General features: G+C 32.3%; 1 protein-coding gene across 2 annotated transcripts in view; it reads left to right on the forward strand.

The window, feature by feature from the left end:
- Positions 1-4,102: 4,102 nt before the first annotated feature.
- Positions 4,103-21,768, forward strand: part of LOC108607843 (putative neural-cadherin 2) — a 145,948-nt gene continuing 128,282 nt past the window's right edge. For both annotated transcript variants that reach the window (XM_017998908.1, XM_017998909.1), the window contains exon 1: positions 4,103-4,185. The gene's annotated coding sequence lies outside the window, so the exon portion shown is untranslated. The remainder of the gene's footprint in view (positions 4,186-21,768) is intronic.

Genomic DNA, 21,768 nt, shown 5'->3' on the forward strand with positions numbered 1-21,768 from the left:
CAGTCGCAGTAGCAGTGGCAGCTGCTCATTATTCACACATTTCGCCTAGTGTTCCGTTCCGGACACCAACAAATTGCATTAGCATGAGTGAGTGTGTGTGTGTGTGTGTACGTGTGTGGGTGTATTGTGGCGTATTTGCCAAGCTTTGACAAATTAATGCACATTTGCGACAACATCTTCAATTCAAAACACGCGACATGTCACATTTGTTTGACTGTGACTGGGACTGTGACTATGAGTATGACTCTCTGTATGTGTGTGTGTGTGTGTGTGCGCCATTGAAAATCAAGCAGCAGCTCATTTGCTGCATCCACATCGCGTGTCCTTATAGCACAAGCCCATTATCATTGTTATTGTCTTGAAGCTAACATCGCATATCTGCACCCTTTGTCTCTCTCTCTCTCTCTCTAACTCTCCTCACCTATCTCTCATGCAAATGCGTTATAATGCGCTCACGTGTAAATGAAGCAAGATAAAATAGAGTCTAGTGGCATCAACTAGTGGCAGCAACTACACTACAACAAATTATTATAAAATAAAAAAACAGAGTTTATAAAAAATTAACAATCAATTCTAAGCAAGCAAATAAATGTTTTAAGGCCAAAGAAATAAATATTTTAGGCATTAAAAATGAAATACAAAAATTATTGTAAGCCCAAAATAATTATAGTAATTGAAAAAATTCATAATAATAATTTGTAAGGCAAATGTCGTTTAAAAGGAAGATCTGAAGACTATAAAAGCAATTTCCTTATTTAAAATATTTAAATTAAAAAATTTTTAAGCAAACAAAATTTAAAAAAAGTTATTCAATATTTTTTTATAGGTTTTAGCAAAACGAAATTCTCAAATTTGAATACAAAATATTTTTTAAACGTATCAGAATTGTCTTAAAATCATTTTGTCAATTTTAAATTTTTTTATATTTAGCACTAAAAAAATTCACAAGTCGAAAAATTTAAAACAAAATTTTCGTGAAACGAATTGTTATAAAAATTGTATAATTGGTATTAAAACATTTTGTCAATTTTAAATTTGTTGTTAATAAGCTTAAAACATTTATATTATTATATTGCAGCGTTTTAAATAATAAATATTTAAATAGCTGCTTAAAATTGAACCACTGTGCGCACCCAGCATCGCGTCTAGCGTAAAAATGACAAAATACCTGCAAAGGCTTTTGGCTGCGTGGTTAAACAGTCAAAGAGGAACGTGGGGGGGTCAGCAGGCTGCTTATCTTTTGTTATTTTTTATGGAAAGCGGCAGCTGGCGCGTCATGGACTCAAACTCCCACATACAGAACCACCCACCCACACAGCCAGGCAGCCAGCCCCACCCACCTACTACGGCAACTGCATTGTCTTTGTCTTTGCGTCTGTTTGTCGCACGTGCTCTCAGCGTAGCGGTGTTAATGTATTTGCCAGCGCACAAGTGGCACATGGCACTCACTCTCTCGCTCGCACTCTGACTCACTCTCTCTCTCGCTCGCTCGCTCCTGCTTGTTTTTGTCTAGGCATTGACTGTGGCGCCAACACGCTGTTGTCAACTGTCGTCGGTTGCTGCTGCTGCGCGCATTTGGAGAGAAGTTTGGTGGTGTAGCCCAGAGTAGCCTCGCGCCAACGTGTTGCCACTGGAGAGATAATAAGTCTGGCGTAAATTAGTTTGCAATTTTGAGTTATGAATGCGCATTTCTACGCTATCCACAATGCGCTTGCTGTAGCAGCAAGAGTAAGAGCGAGATGGAGAAAGAGTAAGAGAGTAAGTATCTATAGCAGTCTGCAGTGCATCAGCATGGATTAAAACTTGGTGTTGCATATTACTTATGAGAGTTTATATGGGAAGGACGAAACTTTGAATTTTATGCAAGTAGCGAGTGGGTGAAGGGGGGTGAAAGTGGCTGCCTAAGCTGTCTGGCTGCTTATTTTAGGATAAATGTCGCAAAGTTTCTGATTTGTTTAGTGCAAAATTGACATTGATTTAGGTTATGAACTAAGCGCTAAAAAAAAAATGCAAAAAATATTTTATAAATTAATAAAGCTAAAAAATTATATAGCAAAAATACTGTATACAGTTACAATGCTAAACAATTATTTGTTTTTACTTTAAATATTAAATTATAAAATAAATCATTTATGAGGTCAAATTTAAACATGCAACAGCTAAGAAAAATATTAAATTTAATATAAACAAGCTGCAAAGAATATTTTATAAATAAAATAATTGCTTAAAATAATTTAAACAAAAATCTAAAAAAAAAAAGTAGCTTAAACTGCTATTTAGTATGCATTTAAATTAAATTGTAGCTTCAATTGCCTAAACTGTTTAATAGCTTATGCAGTTTTAAATAAAATCTAAATTTAAATTAATTTGCTTAGTAGCTTATGCTTTGCTAGTTTAGCAATTTAGTCAGCTTAACATAATCCGCACATATTTATTTAATGCATTTAATATGCAAGTTTAACTAACTCGAAACAGAAAAGTCAAAAGCGCACTTAATGCCAATAAATAATTTGCTAAAATTTTCTGCTCATTTGGTTAAACGCTTTAGGGCTATTTGTTAAAAGCATTAAGTGGCATAATGTATGAAAATTGCAAAATATTTCTTGCAAAATCAAGCAAACTTAATATGCTTAATAAAGCATAAGGACAGACAGACAGACAGACATGTAAGCAATGCATAATTAAACATATGTGTGTGTGTGTGTGTGTTGAGTGACTAATATGTGCAATCATGAAACTAATCTAAACGAAAAAAATAAAGCATACGCCTCGTTGGACGCTGTCAACAAGCTAAGAACAGATAGAGAGCGAACGAGTGCCCAAAGGCAATAACAAGAACAAAGCAAAGATAGTAAATGAAACGCTAAAGAGTGTAGCATACTTTGCGGCTGAGAAGTCTAACCGAAGCAAATTAACATAAATGAATTTGCAGCTGTCGCAGCAACAGCAATAAATGTGTGTGAAACAAATCACACTGACCCTCAAGCATAAAGTGTAGTCGAGTTGGTGAATTAAAGATGAATATAACGGCAAGTTGCTGTAGCTGTAAACATGTGGCTTTAATAACGCTACATGAATCATTTATGCTATGCTAAATCCAAATACCAGCAGCGGTAGCATCAGCGTACAGAAAGTCGTAGGTGCCAAGCATATTAAGCAAAAGACACTAACCTACAACAATATGCGGCAAACTGTGTCAGCCGAACAGTCGACGCGCTATACTCCCATATATATATGTTAGTATATATTCAACTGTAGCGCATGCTCCGTAGCAAATGCAATCCACAAACAATTCGAACATTTTTCATGCGCTAACATTGACCAAGAAACTGAAGCCGCCAAGCAGCATCCAACTTCAGTTAAGCGGCGTTGCTGTTAACGTGCACAACACACAATTGTTTAACTAAAGCGTAGCGCATTTAACGCACATAACAGTAAATAAATTTACGTGTTTATTCAAATCAAAAATTTAACTAAAATCAAAAAATTCTAGTGTCAGTTGCGTGTAAATTTGAGAATAAAAAAACAAACAAATTCTGAGCTTATCAAAATACAACGAGTTGATGCGCCTAATTAAAATAAATACTAAATCAATTATAAGTGCATAACTGCCATAGAAATCTAATTATTGCATTCATATGCTATGCATAAATTAAAATAAACAAATAATATAAAAGCATCAATTGTGTTTACAAATTAAAATTCTAACAAAACATTTTTTGACGTTTTGACCCAAATAAAGTCATAAAAAAAACGTAAAAGTGGAAATAAATTTCAAAATATATGAAAATTGTGCAAATGGCAAATAGCAATAAATTGCCAATATATCAGCACGCGAAAATCTAACGTGCTTTATCTATTAGTGCATCTGTGTGTGTGTGTGTGTGCGTGTGTGTGCGTGTGCATTGTCCATAATTGAGCATGCATACAAATAATAGTCACATATAAATTAATAGCGTGCTTTAAATATATTGAAAAAAAAAAAATAATAATACACGCGTTTGCATAATTTAGGCTTATAAAACATTTAAAGCCAATAATAACAACAACAACAACAAATATACACATAAATTAAGTGTCATATCAACAAAACAAAAAAAAAAAAAACGGCAACAAATTTTATTTGTGGATTATTGCAACTGCAATCAACTGGGAATTTTTTGACTGCAGCGCGCACATTTATGGGTTAGCATAGAATATTTTTGATTACTATAAAAAATAATAATTGCATAGAAAATAAATTTCTAAATGCATTTTGTGCCTGTAAGGCAAATGTAACTGTAAATGATTAGCCCTAGAATTTACATTTTAATTAACTGCCCATGCTCAAAATAAAGCCTAAGCTTAAAATAGTGGGAAGTTTATTTAGTGCGCGTACAAAATTAATTAAATTCATTAACAGTCCAAAAATAAAACAAAGAATTTCAAACTTTGTTTATGCTAGCAGCAGGTTGATTTAATTTATTTATTTTATTAAATTAAAAATGCCATAAAAATAAATAAATTGAATTTGTAGATATATTTTATGCTGACAGCTTGGTCGATTATGTTTAATTCTGCGAATTTGTTGTGCACAGCAACAATAAAAATCTTTTAAATCAAAATTCTAAGAATACCGCTAAACCTGCAAATAAGCTGCACACAAAGGTATTTAAATTGGTAGCGATATTACGTTTACTCCTGCAACAAAGTGTATATATCCTAGCTTATGTTTTTTTTTTTTTTTGTTTGTCTTACGCTAAAAGCAACAACAAAAAACAAGCGCGAAACACTTTAATTGATTTCTAAACGAGGCAAGAAAAAAAAAGAAAGCAAGAAAACTTGTTAAGTGTAAACAGCACTTGACAGCAATTTTCGCTGCTTGCTTTGCTTGTTTGATATTTTCTACTTTTGTGTCGTGTTGATTTTGAGGCTCAGCTCAGCTTCGCTTACGCCTACGCCCCACCAGCACTTTGTTGTTATTGTATATAATTAATTCTTGCCCACACCCCCGCGCAAAAAACGTCTAAGGCTATAATTAATTTAAATTATACTTAAATTGTTTTGATCTATAAAATAGCCAACGACAGCTTGCTAAAGCTCGCTTAATGCCTTGTCCGTCGTCAAAGTATAATCCATAATATCAAACGACGTGCGTATACTTAATGTCACTTAAGTTTTATATACACTTTGAAATTTGTTTTAGTTTAGCTGCTCGACAGTTTTTACAGCTACGCCTTGGGAATATGTTTGCAATTGCAGCTTCTTCTTGCTTGTTGTAAATGCAAATTAAATGCCGCTGCTAGTTATTGATTCGCTATAACGTCATTCACTCAATTTCCATACGCATTCAGTTACTGCTGATTGACATTGATTTATTACCACTTGACTATAATATTAGATATGAAATTTATATACATGGCGTATACGCCATTTTCTATCTATATACCCCCATGCATATGATTTATGATTATGTCATATGTTTATGTGTTCTACTTATTTTTTATTGAACTGTCGTTGAATCTTTTTGACTAGTTAAAAATTCAATCAGTTTAAAAGCTTTGAGCTTGCTTTATTTTTTAGTAGCTAAGATTCAATTGAAAGCGAGTGTAGCGTGAGTTTAAAAATGCCAAAAGAATAATAATAAATATGAATTATTAAAAAATAATAGCAATGAAAATTGGTAAATATTAGGAAATGCTTTGAAAATTAAAAACATTCTTTTGAGGCAAAGTTTTCATTGTAATATGTGTGGCAATTTTATATAAAAATAAATACAATTAATAAAATAAACATTTTTATTTCTAAATTTATAAAAAAGACTATTTAAATAAATTATAAAAATATTAAGTTAAAATTAGGAAATGTTATAAAAACTCCCATAAGGTTAAGACTGCTTTTGAACTTTTATTTATTTTCTTGCAATGCAATTTGCTGCTTTTTTATATACAAATGAATGCAATGAATAAAGTAAACATTTTTAATTGTAACTTTATAAAAAAGACTACTTAAATAAATTAAAAAAATAATTAGTTAATATTAAGAAATGTTATTAAAACTGTAACCTCTAAAGTTAAGTTGGAATTTTGATAAATTTTATTGCAATGCAATTTGCTGCTAAGTTTGCTTTAAATATAAAACAGTGACGTTTAAATATTCTTAAAAAATAATACGCATAAAAAATATGAAATACAAGGAAATGTTTTACAAATAAATATCACAAATGAATAATTTTGTGATAGTCTAAATATTTAAATTATAAATATAAATAATAAGACAGTTTCAATAATCTTAAAGTCAAGATTTTCTTCCTAATTTGTGTGCCCTTTTTAAATTGAAATTTCGCTCATCAATTTGTCAGCGCATCGACTGAAAATTTGGCGTAATAAATTACAAATACAAAACACTTACTCAAGTTAATAATCGTACGCTCTATAAAACTCACTTACAGCAACTGCAACTGCAACTACAACTGCAGTTGCTATGCAATTTAAGTCGCAGCACTTTGAAGAGCTTAGTACAGCACGCAAAGCCGCATCAGACTGCACTCACTATCTCTTTCGCTCTATGCAGCTATCTCGCTTTGACGCTTAGCTGCTGGGCGAGAGTTGTTAGCGTTTCGATCAGCGCAAATCGCGCCAATGCGCTTTAAGTGCTTGACAAATATGACGAGTCGAGGTAAACCAAAGGCAACAACAAATGCTGGGCTGGCAGCTGCTGTACGTGAGTCTCACTGACTGTTGAGCTTAGCGTAAGCTAAACAATTTTGTAAGTCATGTGTAAACATCATAAGTAACGCGCATTGGCTGTGCAAATTATAAGCACTTAATGTAGCAAGGCAAAAAAAAAATATATGTATATACATGGCGTATACGCAATGCGCAAATATTACGAATACGCCATGTTGTAGCTGCTGCTGCTACAAAATCGTAAAAATAAACAAAAGACGCAGCTGCTAATGCTAATGCTGTTTGCTGCTGTTGCTGCTGCTACTGCTGCTGCCTTCAGCTTTAACTTGCTGCTGTTGTTGCTTGTCACACTTCATGTTGTTGTTGTTGTTGTTGCTGTTGCTGTTGTCTGGCTAACGTTGCTCGTTACTAGTTAGTTAAACAGCAGCCAAGTAATTAGATTTTTTCCACATGATGGAAACGGCACAAACGCGCGCTCAGCTCAGCTCAACACACGCCCAGGCGTGCAAATAGTTTCAAGTGTAAACAAAAGCGCGCGCTCACGCACACTAACGCACAATTCAATTAAAAAGCAAGCGCTCTAACTCTCTCTCTCTCTTTCTCTTAATGCGTTTAATGCGTGAGAAGCAAACAAAATTGTATAAGAGCCCGTCGACAGTTCTAAGCGCCAAGCACTGCCTTTTTTACTACTACTATTTTACTTGCTGCTATTTTTTGTCATAAAAATTGAAACACATATGCCGCAGCAAAAGTTTTGCTTTGCCAACACACAGCACGTAAAGTTTTGAAAAAAAAAAAAACACAAATCTGTGTGCGCGGTTTAAAAATACTAAAAGTAGCAGTTGGCTTAAAGTTGAGCTACGCATATTTTGCAAGCTTAACTTGTTGCAAATATAATTCCAATATATAAAAGAATAAATTTAAAATAGTTTTTTTTAATAAATAAATGTTGTAACTACGACTAAATAAAATAAAGCTAGTAGCAGCTAATTTTTAAAGACGTAAATCTAAAATCAATTTGGCTCGCGACTAAAAAAGTAGCATTTGGCTTAAAGTGAAACCAGCTAAATTATTTAAAATTAACTTAGTGTCCTATATTACATTTTCATTATACCTATATATATATATGCCTGTATACATTCATTAGACACCTTTTTCTACATCATTTTAAATAATTCTTCTTATAGCCTCGACTGTTCATCATAATGGACATTAAATAAATAAAGTAAAAATAGTAGCAACTAATTTTGAAGGAATTAAAAGTAAAACAAATTTGACTCGCGGCTAAAAAAATACAAAAAGTAGCCAGCAAAATTATTTAAGCTTAACTTGGTGCATATAATTCCATAATTCTATAAAACTTATCATTTCTACAAAATTTTATATAATTTTGCTTTAAGCCTCGACTGCTCATCATAGTTAACATTAAATAAATAAAATAAAATGAAAATAGTAGCAGCACATTTTTAGACTAACCTAAGCACATTTTTATATTTATACTTTTTTTTTATTTATTTATGGCAGCCAATTTTGTAAGCTTGCTTTTGCTCTCTAAAATTCAAAACTTACTTAACTTTGCATACATAAAAACAGAATTTTGTTACTGTTGTGCAACTCATGGCTGCAGGCTAAGCAAATATTATTATTTTTTAAAGTCATATTTATGCATATTTTAAATAAAATGCACTGCATTTTATATATATATATATGAATATAAGTTTATCTTTCTGTGTGTGGGTTAAAAAGCAGTTGTGCACTTTGCCAGCAACCACATGGCCACAAGCAAAACGTAACCCAAACCCAAAATACACAGAGCACAATTCATCTTGCTATGTGTATATGTATATGTGTGTGTGTGTGTGTGTGTGTGTGCAGAGCAGATAAAACAGTTGCATATAAATCATGTCATAGCCAAGATAAAGAGTGCAAATAGCCATGCAAAAGAAACTTCTACTTGAGCTGAGAACACAGCAGCAGCAGCAAAAAAAATAAAGTATAAGCAAAAAGAGAGACGAAGCAAGTCCAAGCAACCACACGTATTGTTTGATTTACTCAGCATAATGACAACACACACACAGACACACAGCATGTTATATATTTATTAAAAGTATTTTGTACATTTTGTGCCATAATTGAAGTCAAATATTTTAGCAAGGCATTAGTCTACTGAATTGTTTATCTTGAGCTGATGAGTGGAGACTAAGGCTATAAATATTCATTTGCGAACTAAGCACAGCAGGCAAATTAAATTGTTGAATTGAATTTAAACTTAGTAGAAATAATATTTTAAAAAATATATTACACTAAATTTTCTATTGAAGTTGAGCTATGAATATTTATTTGCTGCATATTAAATATATATTGATGCTAACTAAGCTTAGTAGGTAAATTCAATTGTTAGTTGATTTTGCACTTAGTAGAAAATATTTAAAAAACATGGAATTTTCTATTGAACTTTTAACAAAACTTGATAAGCTGAAGTTGAATTACATTTTAAATATATTTTTTAAGCTAACTAAGCTAAACAGGAAAATTAAATTGAGTTTAAACTTAGTAAAAAAATATTTTAAAAAATATATATTTACACTTAATGCTCTATTGAACTTTTAACAACAGTTTATGAGGTAAAGTTGAGTTATGAATATTCATTACCTGTATTTTAATTACATATTGATGCTAACTAAGCTTAGCAGGCAAATTATATTGTTGAATTGAGCTTAATCTTAGTAGTAAAATATTCTAAAAAATGTATTTACATGGAATTTTCTATTGAACTTTTAGCAAAAGTTGTTGAGCTTATTAAGCTGAATTTGAATTTTAAATATATATACATTTTAAATATATTTTTAATGCTTACTAAGCTTAGCGGGCAAATTAAGTTGTTGAATTGAGTTTAAATTTAGTAGAAAAAATATTTTAAAAAATATATATTTACATTTAATTTAATATTGAACTTTTAACAAAAGTTAATGACCTAAAGTTGAGCTATGAATATTAATTTGCAGCATTTTAAATAAATATTGATGCTAACTAAACTTAGCAGGCAAATTAAATTGTAAGTTGAGTTTGCACTTAGTTCAAAAAATATTTAAAAAATTTATTTACATGGAATTTTCTATTGAACTTTTAACAAAAGTTGTTGAGCTGCTTAAGCTGAATTTGAATTGCATTTTAAATACAGTTTTCATGCTAACTAAGCTTAGCAGGCAATTTAAATTATAACTCAACTTAAGTCTTGTGGGAATTTTTTGCTTTAATTTTCCATTGAACTTTTTTCTAACGCAACTTGTTAACAAAATGTTTAACACTTCCAGGAATAAGTTAAGCAGCTCTTACTATTATCCACTGCCACTCGAGCATAAGCTTAGGTAACTTTCTTCAACGAGAGCTGCGCCACCTTAGTGCCTGAGCTAATCCCCCGCATAATTGTGCACTTTAGGGCTGACTGTCAGTTTATTGACTTGTTCATCTTTCTAAACACCTGTCGCAGTTGCTTAAGTGTCGCGAACTTCGTTATTGCTGCAATTTACTTTGATTTTGCTATTTATGTTCAATGTGCGTGTTGCTTTGGGAGTTTTGTCGTTGAGAAAACTTTACATTTTTATTATGTGATGGGTAGCCAAAAGTTGCGCTAAGTATGTCAAATGTTGTTAAGAGGGTAAAGCTAGGGAGAGGCTTAAGCTGGTAAAAGGTGTGAACTAAGCTTAAGTTAAGGCAACTTCGTATAATAAAAGTTGTGGTAGTAACTGCAGCATTGCCTTAATTATAATTATGGTATTGATTTTATTCACATTTATATTTAACTTTTTTTTATTATTATTATTGTATATTGCATCAGTTTAATGAATTATGACAATGGCAAGCTGCAAGCTGAAAAGTCTAGAGAGCTTCATCGCTTTATTATGTTTTTAAAGTTAAGGATTTTTTTCTTCGTTATCGATTTATTGATAGCTCCTTGGATAGTCTGCTTCTGTGTCTATATCTTTTCACTATATCGTGCCGTATGACGTCTAATTTCATCTTCTATGTATTCGACTTAAAGTTCGTCGTATTCACTTAAGTCTCTTCACACACTTCTTCACTCATTCGCTTTTAGAATATCAGAGTATGATTTATGTCTATAACGAACTCTACTCCAACGCTTTAAGAGTTGTCAACTGTCGATAGCTTTGACTACAAACTAAACTCAGACAAAGGTAGGCAAAGTTCCAAACTCTGCTTAATTAATAAACGGCACGCGTTTTTCATTCAATTTTGTTGGTCTGCTTATTCATATGAAATTGCAGCCAGCAGCGTAACATAAAGAAAATGCAATTATTATGCCACAAGCAAGAAAGATACAGTTCCAGCAACAAGAGAGAGAGAGAAAGAGAGAGAGATAGTGAGAAGGGTGTGCTTGTTACGACACTGTCGCGTTGGCTTCCGGTCGCATTGATGGCCATAAATTTTTAAACAACAGCAAAAAATTTACAATTACTCGCTGGTTGGTGGCGCTCGCTGCCTGCGCAAGAAAATTGCGAAAAAATGCATAATGAAAGAAGCAGCACACACAATCCATATTAAAATATAAATCACGGTCAGAGCCAATGCAGCGAGAGACAGTACAACAATATAGCTCATACGCAGCGTATGCTGTTGCAATAATAATACTACAACCAGCAGTTGTCTGACTGTCCGACTGTCTGTCTGTCTGTCAGTCAGAGTCCAGCACTGCTGATGGGCAACAAACCACGCCAAAAATAATTAATTGGCTGCATTATGGCAGCGGCGGTAACAGCTGCTAAAGCGAGACAGCAATACTGCCCTATATATAGCTATGTATGTATATATGTGTGCGTTGAGTAAACATTTAAAGTGGCGCCAGCTGTCAGGCTCAGGAACGCGCGACGGCGTCGCCCCCGTTTTAATGGCTAGAGCATAATTTTCAACTTGTTGTGGTCAGCCCCAATTGCCGTTCATTAACAGCTGCGTAATTTGCGGACAAGTGCGGGCTTCTTTTTCAAGTGCAACTACATCAATTCTACATGTGTGTGTGTCAGTCTGTCTATCTGTGTGTGTGTGTGTGTGTGTTTATGCTCACATGTCAGCAAGCTTTCAATATTTTCTGACGCTTTCCATATTTATGTTTATTGTTTTTAATAAAGCAGCGCAGCAGTTCACTCTTTTGTATACAAAAACATAAAGTTGAGCGCATTTCATTTTACAAAATTTTAAAATTAATAATGAAGTTGATTTAATGCAAACTGAGCAGCACTTAAAATTGCTTTTGTCGTTTTAAACAGCATTAAGTCGTTCGCTTGATTTAAAAACTGTTCAAAATTGAAAAGTAATTGCATTCATTATTATTTAAATTATTTTTGGCAAACAATTATAGGGCGAAAAATGTTTCAAATAAAATTGAAAATATTAAAAATAATCTAAAAAATAATCTTAACTCCTTTAAATTATTTTAAAAATCCAAAATATTCTCGCATTATTTTTCAATTATTTGCTATTGACATAATCAAGCTATAATTAATCAAATAAATAAATAATTGAATTATTTTCAATTATTCTTAATTCTTGTAAATTATTATTATAATCCCGCATAATTTTTCAATTGTAATAATCATAGTCAAAATTAATCCAATAAAAAATAATCTCGGAATTATTTTCAATTATTCGCATTTATTGTAAATTATTTTAAGAATCTCAAATAATCCCGCATTATTTTTCAATTGTAATAATCACATTTGAAAATAATGCAATAAATAATTTTTGAATTATTTTCAATTGTTCTTTTGATAATGTTAAAAAATCCCGCATTATTTTCCAATTGTAATAATTAGTGTTGAAAATAATGCATAAAATAATCTCTGAATTATTTTCAATTATGCTCAGTTCTTATTTTAATAAACTCAAATAATTTCAAATTATTTTTAAAATTTTTGCAATTGTAATAATTATTATAAAATTATTAAAACTATATTCCAAGCATAATTTAATTGCTGTTTAATGCTAAAAGCTATGCTTTAATTTTCTTATTTATAATGCTTTAATTTATAGCTAGCTAGCCTTAGCTTAACTTATGCTATATAATATAACTTTGGCCAGCAGTTTGTGACAGGCGTTTAACAAAAGGACATTGGAGCGCACAGCTGTTTTGATTGTCGTTGCTGCTGTTGTTCCTTTTCGTGTTGAGCTTGTTTTTATAAGCTTTGTTGCATGTAATCAGTTAGGGGATATTCATGAACATGACTATGATTTTAGTGCATACACTGCAGAGACATATTTTTAGTTTGGCGCCAAGCTCACAGCAGGTTCTAGCGCGTCTAAAAAAAAAAGAAGAAAAACACACACACATGCACACACTGGCTTACACACACACACACACACAAGACAAAACTGCAATGCTATGCAAATCCTTGGAAGCAACATTGAAGCTCTCAACACGACATCTGCCTGTAAAGAAGATGGAGCCACTTGCTTTCGACCATTGTCATCAGCATGAGACTATAGCCGTTGTTGTATTTGTTTTTGCTACACACACATGTGTACATTTTGTGTGTGTGTGTGCGTATGTCATTGGTTAGGGCTTAAGTCACATAATCAGACAATTTGCAGGCCTTGCCCTCAGTGTCAGTTGTAGCAGTTTGTGTTGAGGTCATTGTGCAATCGCTTTGACATTATCTTTATCAGTTTGTTACTTTAGATGTTGCAGCTCATGCGCTACTTGAAAATTTTTAAAATAATAAATATAAAATTGTAACTCAAATGGCAAAAGAGCTTAAGACAATTGAAGAAACAAAAGTAAAATTTTAGAAAATATTTAATTTTAATGCTTAGCATATTTTGTTGAATTATTTCTTCATACTAAAGTATGAACAATAAATAAAAAATATAAAAAGTTTAAAATTATATAAAATAAAAGTCGACTGGAGAAATATTGTAGATCTTAACTTATAAATTATGTTAATATGCAAAATTTTCAAAATATTTTATTAAATGCTCAGTAGATTTTGTTGAATTTTTCTTCATTTAGTATGAATAATAAATAAGAAATATGAAAAGTTGAAAATTCTATAAAATAAAAGTCGACTAGAGAAATATTGTAGATGTTAACTTATAAATTATATTAATATGCAATATTTAAAAAAATAAATGCAGTTATAAAATTCACTTGATTTGCTTTTGGAAAATTTCGTATCAATTAAATTAAAAAAACTGCTTTAAATTGGAGTAAAGTATTAAGATTTTATATGCATTAAAAAAATATATATATATATATGTGTAGTAATATAATTCACTTTAACATGCTTAAATTATTCTTTTAAAAATGTTCGAAAACTTAATTGACTCTAATCGAATTTTGCTGCTAAAAATTAACCTCGATTGCAAGCTATTGACATTTTCATAAACTTAATTGAAACTTGCAAGCAAAAGTCTATACAACAGTTTGCTTCAAAACTCTGCTAAGCTGATAGCTGTAGCCAAAACTAGTTAAAGCAGAGCAGTCGCCGCTGCCTCTGCCTCTGCCTGCTCTGCTTGCCACTTAAATCTGTGTGACACATGCTGCCAGCTTTTCCAACAGCCTCTTAGTGCTTTGTTAGCATTTTGCCTGCCTCTAATCTAAGGTAGCCTTAGCCAAAGAGAAAGAAAAAATTGTCATCTAACTCAAGTCTGTGGGAAATCCGTTTCTTTTGCGTTCACACACACGCATAGCCATAGCATATAGCATTTTTTATATAGTATGTGAGTCTGCACTCAACATATGCTGACATCCTTGCATAGATTTGGGCAGCCACATGCTGCTGCTGCTCTCTTGCTCAGCCTTGGGTCTGGTTTATGTTCTCATGCGCTTTTCATTACGTCTGGTTTGGCATTGCACTTATTTTCTTGTTACACTTGCTCAAAGAATTATTGCCAGAGCGTTTTATGTTTCTTCCGCTTTTTTATCGCACTCTCTTCTCTCTCTCTCTCTCTCTCTCTCTCTATATCTTTTGCATGCTATCCACACGCTAAAATGACAGCTGACACTTGCGTTTAACCGCACAGATTTGCATTTGTGCCATTGGCTATCTCTTTCTCTTATGATCAGGCTATCTCTGTTCCCTTTTCTGTGTGACCATCAAATTGCGGTGCATCTGTTTGTACGTTCATTTGCTTCAGCAAGCTGTAATTGTCGTTTGCATTACCACCAACGAATGTTGAGCGTTGGTTTTTGCGGTTTCCTTTGGCTGCAACACTATCACCAACACTAACACCAACACACTTGAAGACAGCTAAAAGTCTATAAAGGCAAATGGTTTTCTTCTGCTTTTAGTTTGAGCTTGACAGATTTATATACCGCAGCTGCTTTTTGCAAATTAAAAACGTGTCTGTGTCAATTGGCATTTGCGTAAAAGTTTTTGCTCATTTTGGCCACGTGTAAATTTATTGTTATTGAGCTGGGATTGCGGCCAATTGTTGGCATACATACATATATTTGCATGCAATTTGGCATACACTTTGCTGTTAATTAAAAGGGAAGTTGAGGTATGAAGAAGAAACAGAAAAGCTAGAGATAAAAATTCAAATCTTAAAGCTTTACTAATAAAGTGTATTTGCTAATTGAATAATGGGTATAAGTAATGATACTCTTTGCTATTTATAAACAGGAAGTTAAAGCACAAATAAAAAACAGCAAACATAAAAAAAGTGTGCAGAGCTGTCAATTGAAATTTTTTTAATATATAAATTTACTAACAAAGTGTATAACAAAGTTGAGTGCATAAAAAAATTGTATGAAATAATTTTGCACACTATTTTGAAGCTTATAAATGTGCTATAGGCTGAAAACTCTTAGTTAAGACTAAAAAATTATTATTAAAGTGTATAAAATAGTTGGACACAATAGTGCGTAAGCTGTGTAAAAATTACGCTTTTATCACAATGCTAAGTTACATATTATTTGCTTTAATTTTGTTAACAAAGTGTATATCAAAGTCGAGTACAGCCTAAAATAATTATTTGCTTTTGTTGTTGAAACGGAAGTCAGCTGTATTAGTCTGACAAGCGCTGCCAATCGCAGGTTCACGCATTCATCAAGCACAAAAGCCAGTAACACGCTGCGTATGCTTAATATTTATAGAACAATGCTTGCGCTGTTGTTTGTACTCACCGCTATCGCAATACAATAAACCTGTGTATTTTTTTTGTTGTGATTTACAATACCTTTGGCTTTACTATGTGGCGCAGATTTTTGCAAAAAAATATTCAAGTGTTTTATGTGCTAATGGAAAATGTATTTGGGGATCAAACACGTTGAGCAAGTGCATAAAATAGTTTATAATTTATAAAGTTAAATATAAGAAAAAAGTTATTTCAGCTTAGTTAGAGCCTTAACCAGCATTGATAGTACCGAAAGCTGCGAAAACTTTTTAACACGCGCTTAACGCTTATTTATGACGCATTTTGTTTTCAAGGCAACACACAATGCCCCAAATAAACATAAAGTCCAAGCGTAAATGGCTTAGAAAATGTTCACTAGCGAAAATTGACATAAATTAGATGACAGCAAAGCCAATAGAAAACTGTAAACAAAATGGCGAACGAGCCAGCAGCGGCAGCAAAGACAATAAGCAAATAAGATTTAAGAAGGCGCACAAAAATTTTTTATTTAATTTCGTTTTATTGGTTAAAGTCAAGTTTCGCTACTCAACTCTGGGAGAAGACGACGCGACGCTGCTCAGTGCTATAAGTAATCATTAATCTTATTTTGCTGAATCAGCGCTCAAAGAGCTTTCCTCACACTCCCTGCTCTCGCTCTCTTAAAGCCAAGTCAACCAGTCAATTTGGCCATATCATTGTCTGAGACCACCCAAACTCCAACTCACCAACTCTGTTGTCGGCCATTTGCAAATGAGTTGGCGACATTGGCCAGCGACCAAACGATAAAATAGACTATGAAGCTACTTAGCCACTCGACTGGAATAATATTTTGTAAACAGAGCAAATGTTTTGTTGTGCCCAAGCAAACAAATACTCTCGCTAAAAAAAGGCAACACAATGGGCCAGAGAAGTTAAAGTGCCAAATAAATTGATATAAATTATTATTTTTATCTGTATTTTATTCTATTTCATTTTTGTTATTTGCGAGAGCAAACAAAGTTGGTATGCTCAAAAAAAAAAGTTTTGAAAGCAATTTATACTCCTAACTTATTTATTTTTTTAACAATTAAATACACATTTTTATTTCCTTTAAATTCTTTATTTTTATTAATATTTATCATAAAAAAATTAATGAAATTCATTGTATTAAAATTAAAAACTTCATTTAAATTCTTTTTTATTATCATATTTATTCCAGCCATATTTGTTTTTATTTTAAATACATTTTTTGTATTAATTTGAATATTAAATTTTTATTATAAATTAATGTTTATACTTCATTTTTTCTGTTAAATAATTTTATATAATAGTTCATTTAATTGAAAATCAATTAGAACTGCTTATAAGCCAATAATATGTTTATATTATAAACTTAATAATAATAAATTAATAATTCATTCTATATTAAAAATGAATCATAAAGTTTTAATTTGAATATTACATTTTTATTATAGTTAAATTTTCTTTACTTCATTTTTTTCTCTACTTAAATACATTTTATTTATATATAACAAAATATAATTTAATATAATATTTCTTTCTATAAAATCCCAGAAATATAAAAAAAAAACTTTAAGCCTATTGAATTGAATTTCTGCTGAAAACCAAATAATTTTGCTACCAGTTTGAAAAAAAAAACAGCAACACAACAATTTTCATTGTTTGTTTAACTTTTTAGCATACCACAATTGCTTTATATTAATGTAAATTTAACATTTCCACAACATTATGTGGGTAGCAACAAAAAAATCAAAGAATTCATAGAGTATATATGTATTTTGGCGATAAAATTTCAAGCACAGCGTCAACAATTATGTGTGCTCCATTAAACAATAATTTGACGGCAACTGTCGCGCCTGTTTATTTATTTAGCAAATGTTTTGTTGTATTTGCCTAGCGTTCAATTTTGTTGCAATTTATTTATAATTACTTGGGGCTGCTGTTTGCTGACAACTTGCATATTGCGCGTGCCGCAAATTTGTAAAGCACTTGACTAAGAAGAGAGCGAGAGAAAGCGAAAGAGAAAGCGTTACACTTAATTTACCCATGCAATTGAAATTAAAAATTTAAACGCCAACATGATGTGGAAAGCCTACAAGCAATAAAAATGAGAAATATGCGCCTGTTAAGTTGTTCATTACCCTAATGGAGCGTTTGCCTGCCTTCCATCCATGCATTGTCTCTCGCTCTCTCTATCTGTTGAAAGAAGACAGAGGCAAGGGCACACTTGAGAGCGAAGCTGAGACGCTTGAGTGTTGTCAGGTCCATGGGCCTGTGAGCCTGAGCCTGAGCCTGGGCCACTTGTCCTTTTTGTGTGTGCGGCCCACATTTTGTTGTCCTTTTGTTTTCTTGTTGTTGCTGCTGCTGTGGCCTCTTCTAATAGAGGCACATTTTTCAATGGACAAGCTGTTATATTTCATTTAAATGACATTTTAATTAATGTCAACATTTTATTAGAGCCCAGACCCAAGTTTTGCTTTTAATACAATTATATAAAAAATTAAGTGGCTGCCCTTAGATGGAATTAATTTTAAACATAAATGCAGTTATGCATATAAATTTACAATACAAGATTACAAAATAATTATTTTAATATATATTTTATTTTAAAATCATTTTGAACTCTTTTTGGATTTATATATATTTTATTTAAATCCAATAAAAGTTTAAAATAATTTTAAAAATTATATACAAGATTTAATATTAAAGGTAAAGGGATTTTATTTTTGAGTTTGAAAATATTAAACATTTTAATAAACTTTTTATTTAATATTTATTTATTTTTTTTAAATATACAAAAATTACAATTCTTGATTTTGATCATAAATGTAGCTTCATATTTAATTAATTAGCAACGCAAATATGTTCAACAGTATGTCAAAATAGTTTCGGTACGCATGCGAATCAAAAACATTGACACTGAGCTTATAAGATTTGTAGCTCAAAGCAATTTAACCACAAATGCGCTTAAAAATTATGTCCTATGTATGTGTGTGTGTTCCAAAAGTCAAAAGCAAGTCAACTACTAATCTTAAGCTTAATGTCGATTTTAATCCCTCGCCCAAGCAAAAAGTCCATGCTGACAGTTGAAACTTTGCCAGAAAGCTAAAAATGTCGAACGCTCTATGAAAATTGTACACAAGAGAGCAACAAAGGCAAATAGACAATAACAACAAGAACAACAGTAAAAGGGACAAAGATGAGAGAGAAACCCTTTAACTTGTTTCTTGTTTTTTTTTGTTGCGCTTCTTTTAGTTACAATAAATTATATGCAACAGTTTAAAATACAAAATAACAGAGGCAGAAAACTAGCCAAAAACCAAAAGAGTTAACACACAAACGGACGAGGCCGAGAGTAAAATGTTTGGCAAATAAAGCACTTGAGGGAATTGCACATAAAGCGAAGCACGAGGCCACACATCAGAGGCCCATCATTGCCAAAAAAATAAAGAAAAGAGAGCAACAAATCCTTTCATTTCAGTTCTGCACGTGTGTGTGCCAAATATTTACAGGTAGCGCTTTGGCATCTATTTTTCTTTTTTCTACTGTTTGTTAGGGACAAATCCCAATGTGCGCCTGGGCACTTTATTGCAATCCCTTTAAATAAGTTTTTTTTTTTTGTTATTTGGACCTTGTGGCTTTGGCTACGTGCAAATGCGCAAACAAATGCGACGACTTTCAAGTCCAACAAAATCCGTTTCCTTAGCTCAAGAAGTCTCTCTCTTCCTCTTGCTCTTGCTCTATCTGATGTCTGGCTAAAGGCATATAAAATATGGAATTACTTAACGCTGCTGTCTATTTGTTAGCTGCTGCCTTTTGTGCTGACTTTGGACTAGGATTTTATTTGCACTGCATGTGATTTGTTTAGCCAACTTCCAACCCACACACACACACACACACACACCAGTTGAAGCTCAAGCATTTATCCCTACACATATGTCAGTTTGCCTTTAAAATCTCGAGTGTCAAGGGTTTATTTTCGCTTTCGCTCCCCTAACCTAAGTGCTACATGTGTTTTGCCAGCAGCTTTAAAAAAAATGAAAAAAAAAACGTAGCGTTGTTGTTTCTTCGAAATTGTTTTTCTGCGCTTTACTTTCAGCTGTCGCACACGTGGCGTATGATTGATATTTGCACTGCCATGAGCTATATACCGCATAAAATAATATTTCAATTCTTTTTTTTTTTTTGCTCAAATCAATAGTTTATGTTTGCTAAACCTTTTTATTAATGCTATAAAATAGTAGTAAATGCGCCATTGTACTAAAAGTTGAGCAGCTAAAAACTAAACTAACGAGCATTAAAAATGAAAAACTTTTGCTGTTTGCTGCACATAAATTTTTCTATTAATGTTACAATTTGAGTTGGAACAAAGCAAAAAGTTTAGTAAAAAGTACAAGTGAGTTTTAAAAAACACTGTGAAAAATATGGCAATAGTTATGAGTTATAAATTAAAGCTTATCAAATAAAGTTTGGCTTGGAAAACTTAAAAAAAGGCTGGCAAGGCAAATTTTTAACTATTTAATATAAAATTTCTGTTGAAATATTTTTAAAAGAATTTCTTAATTTCAATTTCAATTGATATTATAGCTTATGAGCTAAATAAAACTAAAGTAAGGAAAATTAAAAAAAATCTGCCAAGCCAAAGAGTTGCAAATTCTCAGAACTTAACATAATTTTATTGATACCCCTTCTTTGACAATTTCTTAAAAGAATTTATTAATAAATTTCAATTTACGCATTTAGAAAAAATCTAAAAAAAATCTCTCCAGTCCAGGAGTTGCAAATTCTCAGCAACTTAACATAATTTTATTGAAAACCCTTTGAATATTTCTTAAAAGAATTTTTTAATAAATTTCAATTTACGCGGCTAACACTTAATGAAGCCTGAACCTTACTATATATCAAAATATTTTCCAAGTGCTTAAGTCCAACGACTAACAAAAAATAAAAGGGTTGCTTCATCATCTAAACTCTGTCGCGGACTTGTAAACTCATCAGAAATTCAGACGGCGTGGGTGGCTGCTTACTGAAAGAAAAAAAAAAACAATAAGAAAAGCAAAGAAAACTGAGTGCCAGGCTGATGACATTCATTGTTTTGTTCGTGTGAGTGTGGTAAATGACACAAGCAAGCGGCCTGCAGGGTATTTCAAGTACGCACATATATGGTAGGCAGTGTATAGACAGTGAGTGGGTGAGAGCAAATTTTAAGCATAACTTGCCAAAATTTATATGAAATTTTGTATGGCGCACAGTTTTGAGTTTTCTTTATATTTTTTTTCTTGTGCTTTGCTGATTGCCTCGTCTCTCTTACGCTTTTTCTTTCGCATGCCTTTGTGCGTTGCTTGGAAAATTTGTTACACATTTCTTGCTAAGCGTGGCAAAGTTGTCAAGCGAGTTTTCAGAGGCTTTCATTTCCTTGAGCAGAGCAGCGTGTGTGTGTTGTCAGGTGTGTGTGTGTGTGTGTGTGACGCTTTCAGCAAAGTTTTCAAATAAAAAATTTAGCTGCTGTCAGTTGAAGTTTTAGTTGTGTACACTTTTTTTTTTTTGTTTATGCAGATGCTGTTGCATTAGTTTAAAGAGCTAAAGTTAAAGTTAAAAGATAATAACGAATCTCTGCATTCAATTTATATTTATTTGTCTTGCGTTACGAACTTTGCTCGGTTTGCAATTTCATTAAAGCCTATCCCTTTGCACTCGCACAATTTATTAAGTGTCGAGAGCGTTAAAACTGATGCCACACTCATTCATTTAGCAGCTACAGTGCCTCGACTTTACTTCGAGAGTACATGCTACTTACTCCAATGTTGTCCAGCAGCAGCAGCAGCAAGAAGCAATTTTAATTTGCTCGGACGCTATAGTAAAACATCAGCAAGCAACAAACAAGCAGCGTTAACCAGTCGAGTGCTGGCGTCTTTTTTGCTGCTGCGTTGCTGCTGTTGCAAGTGTTGCCTGTTCATAAATAAAGTGCAAA

The sequence above is a fragment of the Drosophila busckii genome, chromosome 2L (genome assembly GCF_011750605.1).
Source record: "Drosophila busckii strain San Diego stock center, stock number 13000-0081.31 chromosome 2L, ASM1175060v1, whole genome shotgun sequence".
In the NCBI taxonomy this organism is placed as follows: domain Eukaryota; kingdom Metazoa; phylum Arthropoda; class Insecta; order Diptera; family Drosophilidae; genus Drosophila; species Drosophila busckii.